We start from the raw sequence: 22,314 nt of genomic DNA, 5'->3' as shown, positions 1-22,314 counted from the left end.
GGCGAAAACCAATTTGTTTCAAGGAGAAATATATAGCTCATTGTTACATGCTGTTGTGAAATACTAATATTTCCCTGAGAAAATAAGATTTAGAAAATCTATTATCTATTGAGTGGTTCTCCACTCAACTGTTTGTATTAAATGGCTGCTTATGTTTAATCAGACATTCCATCAGAGAGTATATAAATATGCGTGCATGTGTGTGTAGCGGGTGTGGGGCTTGTGGATTAGTCCTGTAGAATTTAGGTTGTAGAGTAGACAGTGACGAGACAGTAGCTAGACCATCTCCATCTGGTGTTTGTGTCCTTTATAAAACTGGTAGACTCCTTCACCCCCCTCCAAGGGGCTGCTACCAATACACACAGGTCCAAACATAAACACACACACACACACACACACACACACACACACACACACACACACACACACACACACACACACACACACACACACACACACACACACACACACACTTGTGCACGTAAACACACACATTGACACAGACAGGTGCATGCATATACATGAGTAAATAGTAGAGGTTCTGAACTCAAAAGTCCTCGTAAAATGATTCGAGTTAAAAGTATGTATAACACAGCATCTTATCATTCTTAGCACAAACCTATGATGAATTACTGAATAAATTTATTGGCAGAGATACACACACTGGTATACATACATATATATATATTGCAACGGAAAATCATATATCAGCCATTTTAGGGTATTTTTTTGTGTGCAACATTTATATTAAAATTACATTAAAATGCTAAACATGCTTTATTTAGACATATAATTTACTAATTTGCGCATTTAAAAAAAATGCAATAATGATTTATATTATTGTTTTTATTTTGTAGAATGTGGATTTTGTAAATGGATCTTTCATTGCAAGGGCTCATTTGAGACAGGTTTGCAGGGCATGTGTGGGGAATGTGTGAGGTGTGTGTGGGGAATGTATGAGCTATGTGTGGAGTATATGTGGAGTATATGCAGGTATGTGTGGGGCTTGTGTAAGGCATATGTGGGGTGTGTGGGCGGAATATCCGCCGAGTGTGTGTAGGATATATACAGGTATGTGTTGGGTGTGTGTAGGGTATATGCAGACTGCGTGTACAGAGTATCCGTAGGGTATGTGCGCATTATCTCCATGTCTTTGCGGGACGCGCATCATCTTGTCTAAGGCAGCTGTGTGCTGAAGGATGTCCTGAGAGGATCTCTTTGCCAACTGAGCTGCTTCCTCAGGAATGGTGATTTACCCCAACAGCCAGGGTCTGTCTCACATCTGCTGGTGTACTATGGCTTAATGACTCACACACCCCTCTCCATTAAACCAGCACACCCATTACCACGCTGCACCAGTTCACAGCCTCTCTCCACTATTCACACCACCAATGCAGGGCCATCGATATCAGGATGCACATTGCAGTACAGCCAATCATATCACTGTACACTTAATCACATACATACTGGCCCTTTCTTGACTAAATGATATATAAGGGAGTATGCAAATATTATGGAGTATGCAATCATTACAAAGTATTTTAACCTATACATGCACTAATACTGGCAGTATTATAGAAATGCTGATCTATGATTGAATAAATCAGGCTAAGATCATTCATTGTTTGTTCTGGTGCTAATGCATTAACAAGTGCAATTTCTCTCTCTCTCTCTCTCTCTCTCTCTCTCTCTCTCTCTCTCTCTCTCTCCCTCTCTCTCTCATACACACACCTGACCCCCCCCCCCCCCCCCCCAAGGGAGCAGGGAGCAGATCTCTGGCTCTGTGCGTTCTTGCTGGATCCTCCTGCCGTTCTCCACATCCGCTGTGTGGCTCTTCGTCTTCGCCACAGTCTGACTTGCTGGATGAAGTTCCAGAACAGATGAATGGCAGAACGTAAGAAGAGCTCACAGCGGAGTTTTGGAACGGCAACTGAGGGAGAGAGAGATTACAGAGAGAAAGGAGAGCGAGTAGAAAGAGAAGAGAGGAGGAGGAAAGAGGAACAATAAAGGGGGATTCAAAACCACAGTGGCTAAATGGATAGAGTAAATGGCAATTTTCCTATATAATCGAAACAAAGAGGAAAAAAGAGAAAGGGAACAAAAAGTGAGATAGAGAAAAGGGGGAAGAGAAAGAGGAATGTGGCAGAGGAACGTTGTCTTTCTTTCCTTGGACAGCTGAGTGTCTTATTATGGGCTTAAAGCTAAACAGTCGGCTCATGGAATGTGATGTGGGTTGTGTATTTTGTGAGTGTGTGTGTGTGTTTGTGTGTGTGTGTGGGTTGGTGGGTGGATGTGTGTGTCCGTACGTGTGCATTTATGCGTATGTGCTTGTATCTTAAGGTTTTGGGGGGTCTTGGCCAAGGGCCCAGGGTGGCAGATCAATTTCTTTGCTTTAGTTGAGATGGGGAGGGGTGTTTTGGGAGCTGAGCCAGCTCTGTAATGCACAGCTGCTAGATAAAGCACTGGGTGACTTATAGGTCCACAGTGCCACTGGTCCCCAGTGCCATCAGGCCAAACCACCAGAGCACTGTAGCAGAGACAAAATACAGATAATTAAAACTAAAAACACAGCACCATAGCAGAGACAAAATGCATATAATCCTTCTTAAAAATACAACATTGTAGCAGAGACAAAATATCTAAATACATCTAAAAACAAACAGAAACACACATGTATGAGAGAGAGAAATAATATATATCGCTCCTGTAGGAGCGATATACATTATTTTGAACATTATCAAATTCCCTGTGTTAAAAGTATTAAATTCATACTTTTAAGCATGAAGTAAAAATCTGAGTCCTCATTCTATTTCAATTTTTTGGAGTGTGTGTTTGATTTTCTTCTATAGTGAAAATTCACAATAGAAGAAAATCAAAGAGAACATGGGATATGAGTACCAGAATCCAGTATAGTCCTGAGAATCCAGTATAGTCTTGAGAATCCAGCATAGTCCTGAGAATCCAGCATAGTCCTGAGAATCCAGTATAGTCCTGTGAATCCAGTAGACACACACACACACACACACACACACACACACACACACACACACACACACACACAGTTAATATTCTATCATTCACTAAAACAATTGTGTGTGTGTGTGTGGGGGGGGGGGTCTGTTTATTTTGAGCATTGGAACTGACTGAAGTGAATGCAACCACATCCAACATTTACCAACATTGAGTCTTTTTCCAGAGACAACCCACATGCCAATCACCCCCACCCCACACATGCAAACACACACACTCGAGCACATACACACACGCACACAAATCAGGGGCAGAGAACATATGGTGGCAGTATGCGAACCCATACCTTTCAGAAATGTGGTTTGATTTCCAGTGAAGAGATGTAGTGTTGGCATCTGATCTGAGTGTTCACATGTGTGTGTGCAGGCCTGTAGGATGGAGTTTGCTTCAATAATGAGGATAATGAGTGCTTTCAGTTTCAGTTTGACACATCAAAGTGTGTAAGGGTGTGTTTCATATACACCTGCCTACATTTCTGCATTGGCTCATTCTTATACAGAAGGCATTAACACAGCAAAAACCAACTTCCCAGAATATAAAACATATTTAACAATTAAAAGGACATGCTAATCAGTAATAAATATACTCAATACCACGATATACCAGCCATCAATCTAGAAGATGTACACTGTCCCCAACTAAGTTAAAGCTTTGGCAGTAAATAATTACATAATAATTCAAGCTCATAATAAAAAATTATAAAAAAAAAAAAACATAAGGGATGGACCCGTCTAAGATCCCCTTTATCAGGGTTATGCTAATGCCTGCTTATGCCAAATGTAAATTGGACTGCTGCCAAGCAAACTCAATCATCCTGGGAACCATGACAACTACATAAGTGGGCGGTATTATGCAAATGAGCAGAATGTGGGGAAAGGCAGAAATTAAAGCCCCAGACACACTTGACAATGGTGCAGAACAAAAGCATGAAAAAAGAGAATTCAAAGGCAAATCACATTCGAGTGACTTGGCATTACAATGGTCTCCTCTTTAGAGCAATTATGTTTTCTCATCATATCCAAATATCTATGGAATCATTTTTTTTCATTCTTTCTTTCTTTAGCTATGGGTATAATGACACAATCAGGTCCTCATTTACAGGGTGAACTTCTCTCTATAGTAGTGGATCAGTTGGTTAGCATTCATTAGAGAGTTCATGCAGGAGCCCTGTCTAACCCTTGTTGTAATCACAGCACACACGGTGTTCTCTTCATATTGGTACAGGACAAAAAAAATAATAATTCGTACGGGAGTTTTATAACTGGCGTCTTCATGTCTTTCTGGCTTCTGAATTGTGAAATAGAAAAGCGGGCAGCAAAGAAGCAACAGGAGGCAGAGCGGATGTAAAGACAACAGCTGCCCAAACGCTGTAATCCTGCCACGTGATGATGTCACTCACGCTGGCAGTGTCGAGACGACTCCACAGAGACAAGGGCATGCAAACCTGTGGACGAGGTCATCAAAGTGAGACAAAGTCATAACACCCACTCTCACTCACACACACACACACACACACACACACACATACAGCAGCCGTTTCCTGACAAAAGTCTCCTCAAAGCAATAAAGAAAGAAAGAGAGAATCACTGTGTGTGTTTGTGTGTGTGTGTGTGTATGTGTGTGTGTGTGTGTGTGTGTGTGTTTGCGTGTATGTGTATGTGTGTGTGTTTTGAGAGAGGTTAATAACTCAATCAGCATATGGGAGTTCCTTGAGGTCAAAGGGTGAACCCTGGTGACCCCAAAGACCTAGCTCGCTGTGCGTCTGCGTGTTTATGATGTCTGGCTATTTTAAAGTCACTTGTAAACATTAATGGGCCTTTGCCGCCTTTTTTCTGCTACGTTTACACAAGGTGTCTAATCAGGAAGCCTGTTTAATTATTAACTCTTGCCACTGTTGCAAAGGCGACGATGATGTGAAATAAATAGACCAGTCGCACCACCAAGGCAATGGGTGTTGGGGACTGGTGAGATGAATTCCTTCTCTGTCTCAGGTGTTTGTGAGGCTGCAGCTTGCATTAGGCCCAGTGATTGGCAGCTAATTGGTCTGAAGGCCCTACATGGCCGTCTACAGGTCTGCCTGCGTCGTGGCGGATTCATTTGTGCCTTGATGCATGCCAGCACAGCGAGAGAGGATGCCCCTCAGCTCCTCCCCGAGGGCTCGTTAATTAATCATTTGTTAATGACCTTTGGGATTTCAGTGAGACGCCATCGGAAGAGGGGAGTGCTCGGCGGACAGGAGGAGGTGACAGCCAGCCTCAGAGCCCACCAGACGGGAGCAAAAAAAAATAAATAAAAATAAGGGAATGAGGGCTAATTTCCACCAATGGAGGGCTGATCTCTGTGGGCCTCTGAAAAGGAGAAATGACTGGAGCCCCCCCCCCTCCAATTCTTCATTTCTGTCTCGTTCCTCTAATAAAAGCATGAAAAGCGGTGCGAGGTGCAGGGGGTGCTGAAACCACTCTGTTTTACTGGCCTCTTGGATGCAAAAGAGGTCAGGATGGCGCATGCTTTTGTCAAACAGATGCAACAGCATCTCAGTTTGCACCACGTGGAATCCCATGTGTGCACTTAATGATTCTGGCTCAAGCAAACCGGACTGATGGATTGATCAGTACTGAATGTCACAACATTGTAATGACTACTAATAAAACTACTGACTACAACTGACTTCTATTTGAGGACCTTCTGTGTTGCCATGATCTTTAAGATTTTTTTTTTTTCATAGTCCTTTTTCCAACACACCTGAAGCAGGTGACCAGAGTGCTACAGGTTGGTGGGAGCTGCGTCAGCACATACTATACAACGTATCTTAATTGTCAGAGTTACAATGTATTCTTTATTTCTTTATGCGTAGAACTATTCTTTATTCAAGTATGTGGGGCACATACACACCCTGTTGACATGATAGGTGGGTGCAGCTGAAGTCCTCTGCACTCAGACTACAGCAGTGGATGAAGAGAGAGGTTACATAACCAAACCTTTAGAGTCAGGGAACAGTATGGCCTTAAAACAAAGCAGCATTATCCAGAGCAGAATATTCCCCTAACATACACACACACATGTACTGACTAGTGTACTATTAGAGCTTAGAGCCAGCTGTTGCATGAGAAGCCTGGATTTCTGTCTTCTACACTGGAATTGAACCACTGTGGGATCAGCTGCTGTCACTAAAGCTCTCTCTGGTTCCCACTCTTTCTCCCTCTCTGCCCCCATCCCCTCCCCTCCCCTCCCCTCTCTTTCTCTCTCTATTCATCCTCCAGCTCAGCGCTCTCACACCTCAGCAGTCCTCCTCTCCCTCGCTCGCCTTCCCTCCAGAGTGCGTTAGTCTCCTCCTCCCTGCTCCCCTCTTTGTCTGGGGCTGTCTAGCTGTTTCAGCTGGTACCAGTCTGTTCCAGCGATGGGCGGAGCAAGCGGGCTCGCGCTCGGCTTGAGACTCCAGCGCGAGCCTGCGCTGCCCCCTTGAGGTAGACGGGCCTCCTCGCAGGATCCCCGCCGCTCCGCTGGGAGCAGGGAGAGGGATGATGAAATCCTGGCCGCTTTTCAGCAACTGCGCTTCGCAGTGAGGTCATCGCTCGCGTTCTATGAATCCAGTGCGCTCGCTCGCTCCTCCATAATACAAGTGAGAGACAGGGAGAGGGTGGGAAAGACGGAGAGAGAGGAAGAGAGAGAGAGAGAGAGAGAGAGCGCGAGGAGGGCTCAGAGGGCAAATGAGGGTTTTATGAGGACAGGTGGAGAAGCTTGTATGTACTTAATCTCACACATCTACATCTTCAGATGGGTCACCCCAGAGGAAGGAGCAGGTTGCAGGAATGCCACATACTCACGCCTGCTCTTCACCTGGCGACCAGCTCCAGAACAAAGACACAATGCCGCCTTCAAAAACACAACATAACAGGGTCTGGAAGGTCATGACAAAGGTTCTGGTAGGCCCATAAAACCAGTGACATTTAACATTCAAAGATGTTAAAAAAATAATAAACAGCCCTCTTTTTTCTTGCCGATTTAAACCGTTTGTCATCATAATGGCAATTATATGCTATTAAACAAGATTAAAATCTCCTGAAAGATAAATGATTATTAAAATGGAGCGAATAATTCAATACATCCTTCCAAACAAGACACATAAAAATATTAGGTTGTATCAGGTGATTAATGCATGATTATAATTAATGGGATAATATGTTAATTAAAACAAAACATCCACAATAATTTTTTTTTTTTGTGTGTGTGAAGAGTATAGGGTCCATGTGTATGAGTTTATGACTGGACTGTGAGTGCAGCATGGACGGAACAAAGCAACACGGGATGGAGGGGGCAGACGTGAACAAAAGAAAGCATCCACTATTAAGTACATGAGCACAGGGTCCTACATCTTGTCATTTTGTTCAGTAGCTCTTCCTTAAATGCACACACTGGCATGGTACACACACACTCCTTCTGCTGTGACCTCGAAACAAAAAAGATCCCCATTTATGGTGTTCACAAGACACCAATACAGAGGCATGTTAAAACACACACACTTTAGAAACAAAGACACCACCGAGCTCTTATTGTATCTGATATCAAAGAGGCAAGAATGATTAGTCACATGACAGTCTGGATTCACAGCACACATCATGGTAGGGTCACTTCAGTCATGTAGCAGCTAACGTACGAACAACCTTCCCGTAGCATTCCGTCTGCATTCCCGCACAGTTCCCACGGATCTCTTCCCACAGCACGGTCTCGGAACGCCTGAGCCCCAGCCAGGTGCGTTGGCTGTCCCGCATGCACACACATGCCTGCCCACACTCAGGCTGACTGCCATTCCAAGAGGGTCGCAAAGCACAGAGTTAAGCAGAATCGCCCAGGGTCGTTCAAGCACTCAGGGAAAAAAAAAAAAAAAATAATCCTGAAGCACTCAAAGAACATGGAAGACTTGGATAAGGACATGTGGAAACGTTTTGTTTTTAAAGTGAACAGGGGCAGTGATGAGGCAGCATGATCGTAGGGGCTGTAATGACCCGGGAGCGGGGCAAGAACGCCGTTTGCCACAATCGACGCACCGGCTTTGACAAGGGAGCCAAGGGGAATGTGGGGAATTTGGCTAGCCAATAGCATTACAGAGCTGATATCTGTCAAACCCTTCGTGCCTACAGGGTCACGTGAAAGCTATGAGGGTTAGCAGGCAGAGATCAGACACACCACAGAGTGACAAATGAAGGCGTGATATGACATACAGCTGAAAGTGAAGGAGGAGAGGAGAGGAGAGGAGAGGAGATGTTCAATTAAAAGGGGGGGAGGTTAGACATTACATAGGATCTTGAGATTAGGCATAGATACAGCAAGACTACGCACAGGGAGCCTGGCAACCTGTGCTGCTGCATGCTGGTCATCCTTCTCCTGCCACCCGCCAGCCCCTATCCACCGCTCCCCCTTTTGCTCCCTAATGAGCTTCAGGGGCCGCTGTTGCTCTGGCCCCTGAGACGGGCACTCCAGTGAGGGGTGATGGCCCAGGGCAGTAGGTAGGTACGGTGGGGGGTCTTCTCGCCCGCAGAACTTCCCAGGAGCGGAGAGTCACAGGCCCCCCGAGAACACCCCCACACCACCCTCCTCCCCTTGGGGGTTACAGGCATCTGGATGGGAGTGGGGCATAAAGGGGGAGCCTATTGTTGAAAGCCATCAGATCTCAGTGCTGTGTACAGAACTGAAGGGAAATCCTTTACTGGAAAAGGAGGGCTTTTTTTTTTTTTTTTTTTCCACAATTGTTGAGTTTTTGCATCTGCCATGTCCCCCATCACCCCCCACCTCCCCAAACACACCTTTTTGTCTTTTCCCAAACTGCATACCCACACATACCCACACACACACACACACATACCCACACACACCCACACCCACACTATACCATGATGCAGAAATTTGTACGTTGCTGCCAAAAGTGTGAGTTTGAAAACAGGCTTAAACAAATCCCCCTCAGACTGGACAGAAGGACTTCCATACATCATTTGCTACCTTGCCTGTGATGTGCACTACCCACTTACTCAACAGCAGCACGACATAATGCACATTTTCCCCTAAGTGTGTGTACGCTTTGATCAGCAGTATCCTGCCCCAAGCCCTCCCACTGCCACACCCCACACACACACACACACACGCTTCCTGCAGAGATAAGCAACAGAGATGATGGTGTACATTATGCAGAAGAACAGGTGTGTGGATATATTATTTATAGCCGGGGTGACTGAGTGCATGTTGCACACAGAGAGAAAGAGAAAGAGAGAGAGAGTAGGAACTAGGGAGAGAGAGCTTGCGTTAGTATTCCTTAGTGTTCTTCCTCTAGCACTCTACCCTAACCACCCTTCCAAACATGCTGCCATCCTTACCGCACTGAAACCTTTAAAACTCACAGTAGAAAAAGGCCTCAGTCCATCTGTCGGCATGATGGTCTTGGTCAACCTTTCATCTTTTATCCAGCAGGGTCAATTACATCGTTTTCTCCATCTCTGTGCTCAACACAGTAAAACGTCGACAATGACATCATGACTGCACCACTATAGTGACATCACCTATCTAGAATAGATTATGGTTTGTACCGCAGTGGGGGGCAGGGGGGCACTTACACACATTTCTCATCTCTAAAGCAAACAAAAAGTGGAATATTTAATCATTTTAATCTATCGGCTGAGGGAAAGGATCGAAAGCAGCTGAATCTGCAGCCCACCTTCAGAGGGCTCGCTGTTCTAGCCTTCAATTAGCCAATCAGTTCACACACGGCGACGTGGCTGTAGATTTTAATTGGCAGCTTCCTCCTCCCCCCCCGGCTAATGCGTTTTGTCTTTGTGCAGTCACGAGCAGGGCTTCATCTGCTTCAACAAGCAGTCACACAGACAGACGTGCGCAGCTCCCTCGCCTTGCACGCAACAATGCGGGCGCTCATCTACATATGAGAAGGCCAATCTGAATAAAGATCGCATATGTAAAACAGAGTGGGGGGGGGGGGTGTTGTTAAAGCGATCCTAATTAGTGCTGGCAGCAGTCAGCCAACCAAAAGCCCTCCCCGGGTTCATTACGACCAAGTCGTAGCACTGTTCGTTTGCGCAGGCCAAGCGAGCGTGTTTCAACCTGCCGGCCACTTAAAAGGAAATCTAACACCATCGCCATCAACTGACTGTATTGCTACCTAATTTCAATCATTGTTTTCGAAGATTAAAAATGTTTATAATGATAAAACCAGTTATAAGGAAACATGGACTCTTCATTAGGATTCATATAATAGACCACTTGATAAATATTATTACCTCTGTGCTAGTGTCAATGGGCCGAAATAGAGAGTATGGTAAGTACTATAGCAATTAAGTCTATGGTTAATCAGTGCGTTAAAATTTGTTTCTGATTTTTGTGATTATCTATAATAAACCTTGAAATGCCCACATACAGTGTAGAAGTTCCAAAGAACTTATTAACAGTTCGCTGTGAATCACATCACTGGCAAGCATGTCATTCCATCTTTAAGATCTTTAACTCAACCTGTCATTACTGTTCTGTGTAGCCTGTAGGGGAAATGGTGAGTCAGCCAAAGAAAATTTGTTTATTTTTAGCTTTTCGTCATCAACATCGTTATGAGTTAAGTTATTTAACTTTGCAAATAATTTTGAGCTGTCTGTTATGTGAGGCAGTCATCCATTATAACGTACATTCCAGAAATGTGTGTTACATTTTCTCGACTGCAGTCTTCAGATGGTAATTATTAGGCAGACAAATGTCAGTTGGCTCAAAGGATTATTGATATATCACATGAACCGAAGGATGTTACGATATTAAGTTCAGTCACTTCTTGTTGGAGATGCATGTTGATATGATAGACAGGCATTCTAAGTCGAAAGGTTATGGCTATATCCACATCCCTGGTACAGAGGTCAGATGCAGAACAAAAATCATCAAAATCATGACACTGAAAAGTTGCCCCATGGTACCAGAGGAGGGGAATGACTGCCACGCCTACCCGCACACACCCCCGATCCGATTCACCAGAGTTCTAGCACGCACCTGATCCTCATTCTCCTCATCACTGCCTCCTTTATAAGCTTCCCTCCCCCCACGTTCAAAGTATTGCTTCTCCATGGTGCATACCGGGTGTTCTCCAATCTTGTTTGTCTCCCTGGTTTTTGACTTGTTAGACCTTGTCTCCTGCCCGACCCCTGGACACCCCCCGGACTCTACGCCGTGTTTTCGACCTTGGAACGACTGACCACGAATACCTGCCTGCCCCCGCGGATTTGTTTTATCTTAGTAAATAAAACCTCTTGCAACTGGATTCTCTTCCTTGTGAGTATGTTCAATCGTAAGACTACCTTAAACATTATATGCCTTTTTTTTCTGTTTACGTTCCATTGGTGCCCCATCCCTGGCTATATGCAACGGGTTACATGCACACATATATGCACTGTGCTCTTGGGCTCGAAAGGAGACATTCAAAGGAAGGAATGAATCAGATCTGCTCTCCGAGAGTGGATGGGGCACATTCTAGTAGACTGGATGGCCTTAGTTTGGCCAAGGGGCCAATGAAGAGCACACAGACACACACACATACAGGCACAGACCACCCCAAATGGTTGCAATGGAATTTAGCGTAACCACAAAAACTCAGGAGTCTTCCCTCAGGTGGACCCTAAAAACACAGAGCCGAGGGGGGGCTGCAGCCTGCTTTAAGCGGGAACATGTTTCTAGGAAATCTCCAGCGGTTTTCAAGGTTGTGCTCGGTGGAACATTTCAAAAAGCAGCCCAACGGCCATTAAAACCAGCCCAAAAAAAAAAAAATCACCTCAGCACCAAAAATAAAAACATGCCCTGCCAAACCCGATGCAGTGCTTTTAAAGTCCAATATTGTGATTATCATTTGCTGAGTCTGTAGTAACATTTACAAAATACACAATAATTTTTTAAGAGATGCAGTAAACCACTTCTTCTCAAAGGGAAGAAGGGACTAAGCCTTTTTCAGGCACTAAAAATTCTAATTTCTTATTGCCCAATTTCTAATTTTTTAATTTCTTAGTAAGAGAGATCTGCACTTTTATGTTTGGAGTATAAATTATAACTCCCCTGAGAATTTTCATTTCCTCAAAAGCCTCATTTCCTGCTGGAGTGATAAGGGCATAAAGCACTTCCAGGTTAAGAGAGTCTGTGGCTGCCATGTGTCCCACATATCAGTGCATCCCCTCCCCACAGATGCGAGAGTACACATCGGTGTCAGAGATGAACGGCCCCCGTGCCGCAAGGAGGAGTTCTGGCTGTGGAAGGGGGCCCACCACTTCTTCGAAGACTCCTGACCCATGCCTGACCTCCCTCCTACTTTACCTTTAGGCTTGGTTCTGATCCAAATGATCCCATCATCCCAGTACAGGTCGCCATACAACAGTGCATGCGCGGTCACAAACATCAAAGGGCCCAGTGATAAAAACAAGCTTCCTGTGTACTGACAGGTATTTCCTGTGCTCCTGTAATGAACACATGCATGCACCTTGGAGGCATCTCTGCCATGATGTCGTGGTTTTAGGTTCCATCTGTGAGTTTCTGCATGCGTGCGTGCGTGCATGCGCACGCGCACGTGTGTGTGTGTGTGTGTGTGTGTGTGTGTGCTCATACGTGGCCGGTTGCCACAACATGTGTTTCTGATGAGTAAAATATAGATCTGAATTTCAAATAAAAATAATGGTAAGCAGACAGGCCCGCCACAGCGCTGGTTGGGAGAAAGATTCCTGAGCACTGAGCTACAAGGGAAAAGCCGGATTAAAAATATCCCAAGCGGCTGGCAGGGGTCCAAGAGTGTCAAACTGCATGGGCCAAGGGGTCAGACGGCAGTGCTGTTGAGAAGGGGGCGTCGGGGGAGGGGTATCTCAGCGGTCAACGCTCCCATTCTGACATCTCATGCGATTACCGGGGGCTGGCGAACGGTAGCAGGCGCGGAGGGCCCCAGGCGGTTTCAGGCGGCTTCTCAAACGCAGGGCGTTCCGGCGCCGAGACGTGATGATTAATGACTTGCATTAACCGCTCGGAGCGCAAACACACCACACACAGCCACACATGAAAAATACACACATGCCTCATCCACTAGGATGAATGAGTGTGGGGAGATTCTATTTCTTCTATCCACTGTCATTCTCTCTCTCTCTCTCTGTCTCTCTCTTTCTTTCCTTGTTGGTTTCAGTGTGTAAACTCACGCATATGGCACATCTGAGGACAATCATACAGTGCACAGTTTCTCTTTATCTCAGTGAATGGATATTTATTGCCTTTTCTAACACTGTCCACATGCAGGGAAATGGTGTCACCAAACCTAACAGTGAAGTACTACAAGACACTCTCTCACTCTCACAGACGGACCATAGAAAGTAGGGCCAGGCCCGTTGTTACTGAATATTGCAGCATTCATTGATGACACTGATATTTCATATCTAGTGCACTTAAAGGATGTTCTGAGATATTTTCAGATTTAGTAAGTGTGATTACACACAGAAATGTTAATATTGCTCTGGAGCAACTGAACAAACTGGGTTTTTTTTTTGTCATAGCTCTCAGATTTTACAGGCCCATATCTTTTTATGAAGACACTTACTTACTTATCCTGAGAGCTCCACATCACATCTCACTTCCTGCCATTGCCCTGCTTCCAGCTGTCGTTCAGGGGAAGCCAGCGGCTCCTGGGTCACACTCCTGCAAGGTGAAACCGCATTCGCTGCGGGTCGTGGGTAAGGATCCATGCACTCCTGCTTCAGTCACCAGTCATGTGACCAGGAAGGCCAAGCAAGCTGTTTCTACTGGCTTCCATATGGGAGGGGCAAGTCACAGACGAGTCATAGACTCAAGTGAGTTCTTTCTTGCGCTGCACTTTACACATTTTTCCTGCAGTAGGTTCAACTTTGCCTGATCTTTGCCAGACGATAATTTTTAAGGATATCTTATTAAACTCTAACCTTCTATCCAATGGCTTGCCAGTGGCTGGCATCTTATGGCATCTTTCTCTTTATGGCAGTCTGTCATATTGATTCTGACATTCCAGCCATTGTTACTGATCTGTTCAGCTATTTTTATTCATGACTGAAAGTATTCTTGTTAGTCATTACTTGTGCTCCTCCCAAACCCTATAAACTGTTTCTAAAATCCAACATCATTATTATCAACTGTCTAGTCTATAGTAATATTTACAAAATGCACAAAAATTCTTTTTAATAGACAGGTTTCCTAAACTATTCCTAAAACTATTTTACCAGGTTCCAGGGGCATGCATATGATAGGAGAACAACTTCTATAACATTTGGGAATAAGTAAATTTTTTGATTTGAATATGGATATAGAAATAATTAATCAAATGTATGCAAATGTACCCAAACCCAAGATTAATCAACATTTGGCAGCAGTTCAAAAGTAATTAATTTAGCCAGAGAAGCAGAAGCCTGGTAACACTGGGCGAGAACTAACACTTCATCTCAGACATGTAAGGCCAGCCTGCCATCTTTAAGGAGAGACCCGTATGGAGACCTGTGCTGAGATGATGGGATCGTTTGGATCAGAACCGAACCTTAACAGTCGCCTGTGATTGGCTAACGTCAAACTGAATGACAGAGGGAGACAGAAACATGGCTGGGCAGCTGTGTTAGACACTCCTTTCCAAAAGCAACAGAGCTGAGGGTACATTTAGAATCAACTCGAAGACCTTTTCTAGCTCTCTCACGCATGACCTCCTGATGCAATTATATATAGTCCACAAATAAACAACACAAAGCCAAATCAAGGTGACTATGTACTGCTGTGTAAATAGCAGAGAGAACCATATTAGGTTCACCCAATACAGATGTAAAATACCTTTGAATTAAAGCTATGCTTTACCACACAACCATTTTTTTTTTTCAAACTAAATGTACTGGAGTGCCGAGCCAAGTCAACAAAAATGTGGACGTCCATTTGCACTGTGTTTAATTAAAACTCAACAGGAGTGCTTTGCTATCTGAGCAGCTGATGTGAGGAAGCACCTGGTGGCAGAACGCACCAGCCAGTTGGCATCTTGGGCCAATGCCAACATCATGTCCACCCTCGCTGGTTTTATTGAAGGAGCTGTTCGCATGTGCTCGCAGGGCTCCCCTACAGCGCTCGCCTGTGTGCCTTCCTAGCTGAGGAACTACGTGCACGATGCAGCGCATGCAGTGCATGCTGGGACATGCGGGCACCCAATCAGTGTCACAGCTGTTCGGAAATGCAACATTATCTTATGCTGCAATGTTTCGGACGAAAGAAAATAATCTCCCTTTGTAAATTTGATATTTTATACTAACGCTGGTGGTCTTCCTTTTGCCGTCTCTCTTACATGGACATGCATGCACACAAACATTCTCTCTGTCACACACACACACACACACACACACACACACACACACACACACACACAGATATTAGTGAGCGGTAACTGGAGTCACCCTGATAGAGACAATGATGGCGCTTTAGGATGTTTTATTACCTGACGTCTGGAGCATCGGATAGGGTGAGTCCATTTCCCAGCCAGGCCAATTTCATTTTTGTTTGTACATGTGCGTGTGTGCATGTGTGGGCACGTGCACGTGAGTAACCATATACACGCACCGGACTGGAGACAATCGATGGGCCATACCGATCAGCATGGGTCGCGTTTCGTCTGCTCAGCAAGGCGGAGGTTTGAGATCAGCCCGTATGTCTGTTCACCCTGACCTCTATGACCCTGAGGACATCTGGCCCTGTGGCTAACACCACTGACCTCCAGATAGTGCACCTTTCACCCACTCTTCTCGAGGCGAGCGCACGTACAGGCCTCTGCACAGATGCTTGCTTTGTATTGATCTAACTACTTAATAAAAGGGTGCCATGTTGCAGACATCTGTATATTCATGTGGGATCCATATGTAGGCACTAGGGGTTCTTTGTTCGTTTGTGATGCTCCTCCGCAGCCTGTGACCACACTGCTTCATCTCCTACCTGTGTCCAGCGTGCACAAAAACACACTGTTGAACTGCCTTTGAACGCATGGACCAAGGAGCACCTGGCATCACACCTAAAGCTGTGGGAAGCAGGTGGTGACTTGCTCACCTTTGACCAAGAAACTGTTACAGAAGCTCTGTGTGTGTGTGTGTGTGTGTGTGTGTGTGTGTGTGTGTGTGTGTGTGTGTGTGTGAGAAGTTATACTTGGACATCACTAGCCATTCAGCCCTTGACAATCCTGTCCAAACAGTTCAGGGAAAGGCTTATATCAGTGACCTTTGACCTTTTAAAGTGACTGTGAGGTTTTGTTTTTGCCAGCTGCCATCAAACAGACTATTTTGATGTGCATTAAAAAAAATAAAAATATTGCTAATGTCATGTACACATGTCATGCTGATACATGTAGTGTCGTAAGACTACTCTATGACACAGTAAGAAAGAGACACAACAGAGGGAGAGAAATCAGAGAGCGAACCAAAACATGCACAAAGAAGGGTGCAGTTAAATTAACACCTACAGTATTAGAGTAGTCCCCAGTGTCTGCTCTTTGCCATAGGCGTTAATTTGGTATTGGCGGTTTTACTATGTACATGGATGTAAATGGTTGAAGCAATGTCTAGAGACTGACAACTAGATTTCCTGTTAATGGCCTTTTGTTTGTTATTAATAAAGGCAGCTGTGTTAAAATACTTAAGGGTGCTGCACTTCTGAATGCAAGTAAATGACCAGATGACTCAATCAAACTGACTTCACACATGCCTCTGGACGAGTCTGGGCGCCAGAGAATGCGCCTTGCGTTGTCTGGGGATTTATCCGAGGCAGCCGATGAAGGCTGTAAGACCAGTCAGCTATAAGACCAGTCAGCCATAAGACCAGTCGGCTGCAAGTTTTGCAAAATTCCATCTGAAAGTGCCAGCATGACTGGAAATCTCCGTCCCCTGAAAGAACCACTCACTATGACCTCCAGGCTCCCACTCAAAAGCTCAGTGGCCTCGCGCTATTAGCCAGCGTTTCGTGCATTTAACAGTGTCTGCCAGGTACCTGGCGGAAAATAACACTAAAACAGCCGCAGAGCCGAGTGAAGGCACAAAAATATCCCCTCGTAGGACAATAAAAGGACCAGGCAGGAAATCCAGCTGCCCTTACAGCTGAAAGAGCCCATGTGTGTGGACGCCACACGTGTTTTCACTCGAAACGCAGGCGAGCATGGAGGGTACACAGGGGAGGAGGGTCCTGCCTTACCTATGGCATTAGATAGCAACATAAAATCAGAAACCTAGCAGCACTTACATCACAAAATATCAAAATGGCAAAAGTATCAATCAGAGTTTTGACATGGGAAAAGGTCTACTGAGAGCTGACAAGATCAAAATATAACCTCTGACATTTACCTTTTTCCTTGAGGGACATATTACATTCCAGTACTGAACAGCAGACAACAACAAAGAAGATTTTAGTCTATAAGGTACAACTCATTTTTCAGCAGTTCCATATGTCATGATTTTTTTATTTTTTTAATCTGCTAAAGATCACATTTTTGGTCATTTCTGATCGGAAAGTAACCTCCTACTTCTTCTAGTTTCCTTTTTTCAGCAGTGTGTAAACGTGCGGGAGTGTTAACAGAGGCTCGTCTCAGACAGGGGGACGCCATGACTCCACCGCACACCATACTGATCTCCTGTCAGTCGGCAACCACAAGGAGACACAAGGAAAGCTTGTTCTTCTACCGACTGCTGACGTTAAATCAGTTATGATGAGAGAGACGGGGATAAATCACAACACTTTCATAGGGGATGCTGAAACACTTCTACATTGGTTCATAGCCTCATGGGAACACTGGAAGTGGATACCATAAGCCACTGATCCTGAGTCAGTTTGGAAGCACTTCTGAATGCCACTGATTTGTAGAGTGGTGATCTGTGGTTAGGGAGTGTTTCCTGTGTGCAGCAAATGGAGAGTGGTATCTATGTCCTTAACTTTCACCCAACACAGACACAAATGTTCCGCGTTTGTGTGTAGAAATATATTACATTAAGGGGCATGTTCATACGTCTACAAACCCTATAAAGCATAAAATGTATGATCAGTGTACATGTTAATGGACAATCATGCGTACAGTTGTGTAAGTGGATGTCAAAAATAAATGATCTTTTAAACAGTGATGAGCTGGGTGTGTATGTGAGTATGCTGACATACACATGAGCACTAAAAACATATTGACCTTTCCTGCTGAGCTGATAGCTTAATGTTGCCCATTCCTTTAATATTTGTGATATAATGTTAGTCACTGGATGCCCCAGCAAAAAAAAGTGGAAAGACTATGTATATGAAGTTAGTGTGTGTGTGCGTGTGTGAGTGAGAGAGTAAGAGAAAGAGATGACTGGCACAATCCCTGCACGGCCCCTTCTGTTTGACACGCTTTCCATTCGGATGTCGGCATGTCACAGAGGCCCTTGCGAGAGAGCGCGCCTGCTCTGGGTACCATCACAATCCTGTTCCCCCTGTGCCAGTGTGCTAATAATAGTTCTCTTGCGCAGCACCCCAAGCAATACCAAGTCACAAGAACACAAGCACCTGGTCGCGTGTCTGTCTACTCATGGCAGACTCGGAGGGAGATTACAAAACAAATACAGTGATGTCTGTGAGTCTTTGAACAGTAATGCAGTTTGTTGTTTTGACTTCATAATGAAACAATAGCGGTGAGATAAAAGGGCAGAATGCTTTCATCTAGGTGGTACATACACCTAGTATGGCACAAGATTCCAAGCCAATTATACATAAGTGCCCGTTAAGGGACAAAAAATGGACAAATCACTGTAAATAAATGAAATTACCTTCAATAAAATGAAATGAAACTAAATGTGGTTTATACAAATCCTTTGCAGTGACAGCTCAACACCAGCAGACATTTGGTGCCTTGCAGGGATTTTTGGTTCTTTCTTATTTCAAGGGCTTTTTCAGCAAGCCTTGTCTTCAGTAAGTAAAATGCTTTGCTCTGAGGGATTTGGACCCAGTGATTGGCTCAGTGAAGAATAAGAGAAGAACATTTCACTTGTTAGCCCTGAGGAGCACACAGGTTCTTTAGCAGTGTGTTCAAGCTGGTTTCCTGTGCAGGCTGCAGCACCGTCCACTGCCTTTGAGGGACTGGGCAAGTTCTGCTGCCACTGACAACATCCATCTTTTGCCGTCTGCGGTCACGTCATCAACAGAGACAAGTGAGTCTGTCAGAGTGGCTGCCTGACATGCCCACGCCACCATGTTTCACAGAGGAGACAGCGTGCATCAGACTGCACGTGTTCCGTTCCCTACACACGCTCCAGTTTCCATCACTCTCGTCCAAGTTCATCTCCATCTTGTCCCTTCGTCTCATCCCTAACCTGTTGTCTGAGGACTCTAGACTTTTTAATGCACTTTTTTAAATGATTTATTTACATTTTTTAATGCACTTTTTTTTTTTTTTTTTGCAAAGTGCAACTAAGCTTATCTGTTCTTGACACTCACAAGAGGAGTTCAATCCTGATACACTTCAATAATTTCTATGAGTCCACTTTAAATTCAAATCACTATCGGACATATTTCAGAAGCAGACTGCCATGTGCAGCAGCTGAAGTGGCAGTTCTATCAGTGGAGCAGCTGAAGTAGCAGATCATCAGTTTTCCTGCCCAATGCTACAACGTGACATCTGACGTCTGTGTGCTTTCACCATTACTCTTCCCTACGACAACCTCCGATATGCTGACTTCGTTCACATCGCCACGGCTACATCTGGCAGTGTGTTTATCTCGATTCGTTCAGAATGCTTTTCTGTTCTAAGATCCTCTAACTGAGAAGGACAGTGTGAGGAGGAGGAGGAGAGAGTTCAGTATGTGAGATATGAAGGACAGGGCCACAGCGCTGATCTGTACAGGCATTTGACAAGTTTCTCTTATCTTTTGCCCAGCCTCACTGAGGCCTGTGGGTTTTTGATAGACAGACAGAGAGAGGGAGAGAGAGAGAGAGCGCGCGAGAGAGAGAGACACCACGACCAGCGAGTTTGGGCCAGCGACCGTGTACTGAGCACATCATCCACTCGACAGCGTTCTCCCAGAGCTTACCCACGCCGCCATTACATGAATTAACATTCAAGTCTATATCATTTCACCTTTTCTCGCCCTCTGTGTTTATTGACTGGAGCAGATACTTCCACATCTTCATTCATGTAACTCTATACCAGAGTAAATGTAATGTGTAATCTCAGCTACTAGGTTTTCAGACCGCACTACGAGTAACAGTGTACTTCCCTCTATTTCATAAGACAAAGCCTGCTACACAGAGTAAACAATCGGGGTAATGGAGTGTCCATCCTATGGACAAACCCAACATAGGACTGTTCAGCAGCTACTGCGTCTAAAGGGAAGTACGCTTTTACTAGTATGTGCGGTCTGAAAACCCAGTAGCTGAGATTACACATGCTAAAACGACTTATCCAGTCTTGTTTATTTCAGTCGTATGGCACAAAGGCGAGCTGTAGGAGTGACAATCAAACCGCATTCGCATGTAACAGGAACCACGCTGACATCAACCATCGCGCAAATATGACGCATTACCAGGCGCTCTGGAAGGTGCGACCTTTGTCAAGATCTCGTGATAAATGGTACAGGTGCTCAGCTTTCAATCAGTATAAATGTACCGTCTACCTATTCAAAACGTGATATTAAGTGAGGGTCAAAGAAGGTATTTTTAAAGTTTCCCATTATGAACAGTGGAGTCTAACCAAATCAACGACTTATCGTTTCTCTGGCGAGTCTTTTTCCCAAGGCCAATTCGGCGCTCAGCAAAACGTAAAACCGAAACATGAAATAAATCCCAAACGTGCATCAGTCGGTTACTGTAGTGTCTTAATCTCAACCATATGCTGAAACCTTTAGCCTCTCTCCGGCACCGGCCACCGCTGACCCTACAGCACGTGTCACACGGTGACGCATAAACGGAGATCTCTTTCCCGAGGAACCCGCCGTTTTCACTCCTACCGAAACGGATACGCTCGAGTTTTACACAGTGATTAATCACACGAACAGACACGCTGGGCTGAACACGGCCCCTGATCACCTTCACAGCAGTAGCCGGAGGTGAGAGGCGGCGGCGGCCGACACAGAGACCACTTTGTGCAGGGAACACAAGCGATTGTTCGTGCGGGCGACAGAGCCCAGTAGCGCACATGAAAGTGCACATTGTGTGGCTGTTTTGACAACCCCGACGAACGACACTGTAGATTTCCTGTTCAGCAGACTTTCTGCCACTAGTATTGCCTACAGTAAAAAGGCCTTTTTACTATACATTATTGTGTGCTTCTGCCATCTGCTGGTAAATTAAATGTGACAAAGTCTGCATGGGGATCTGTAGTCCAAATTATCCCTTCTTTTCATAGAAGCGTAATACAACGTGCGCGTTTACTTAAAATACTCCCAAGTTTTAGCCTGTAGGCTTTATTCCTAATAAGCGCATTGTAATGTTCTGTATTGGTTAATTTTGCCCAGTCTAAATGTCTCGTGTGTGTTCCATATCATGTTGGCTAAGTCCAAATCAACCATTCTACTCATAGCTCCTTGATCAAACGTGTGCATCTTCTGTCTTCCCAAATACTCATTTTTTTTTAGCCAGTAGGTTTATGAATAAACGCAGTGTGGGTTTTTGTGTTGGTTAATTTTGCTCATGACACCGTGTAGCCTGAAAACATTCTCTGCCATAAATGCTGTCTCGGAACACGCTGTGATGCCAACCGGAGAAGCCCTTCAAGTCGGTAATAAAAACGAACAAGCCGCCACTTCAAAACACAGACAACCTCACACGAAGCGCAAGAGACTCACTTCGTCCGTGGGGTAACTCTGGCTAGTTGCCGTCCCTTTGAGGAGAAGCCAGCGATGGCGCAGCGCTTGGCTCCCTCTCGCTGTGCAGTCCTTGGATTTGACTGGAATCTAAAGGTGACGAGTCCATCACGCAGCGTTTAAGTGACACGATTTGTCACGGGCGAAATTCTAATTAAACAGAACAAACAGTCTGCGCACCCAGTGGTCAGCGTCTCCAGAAGAGCGCTGTGCTGTCCGCAGTGCGCGTCGTGTGGCTTGGATCTGTCCAAGAGCCTCAGCATATTGCATTCGGACCTAATGGCATTCAGTTGTGCAGAATTTATAACGGGCCAAGTACAATTAAAGTAGATATCGAATTTAAGTAAGATCACCATGATATCTGTCAAATTGTCAGTCTGAAAATTACGAATCTCTGGTCTTTTCATGTCTTACAGGTTGTTTCAGATGTGTAATG

At 44.9% G+C, this 22,314-nt stretch overlaps 1 long non-coding RNA gene across 1 annotated transcript; it reads right to left on the bottom strand.

The window, feature by feature from the left end:
• Window positions 1–625: 625 nt before the first annotated feature.
• On the bottom strand, window positions 626–22,118 carry LOC118241893 (uncharacterized). Its single transcript, XR_004776408.2, has 3 exons — window positions 21,861–22,118; window positions 2,899–2,991; window positions 626–2,527 (listed from the first exon to the last, which is right to left on the bottom strand). It is a non-coding gene; the product is annotated as an uncharacterized LOC118241893 (long non-coding RNA).
• Between the last annotated feature and the right edge of the window lie 196 nt (window positions 22,119–22,314).

Source organism: Electrophorus electricus, chromosome 2 (assembly GCF_041902795.1).
Source record: "Electrophorus electricus isolate QZ-2024a chromosome 2, ASM4190279v1, whole genome shotgun sequence".
Taxonomy (NCBI): Eukaryota; Metazoa; Chordata; class Actinopteri; order Gymnotiformes; family Gymnotidae; genus Electrophorus; species Electrophorus electricus.
Note: the sequence above shows the minus strand (reverse complement) of the source record. Positions and strands in the feature narration are given on the sequence as shown.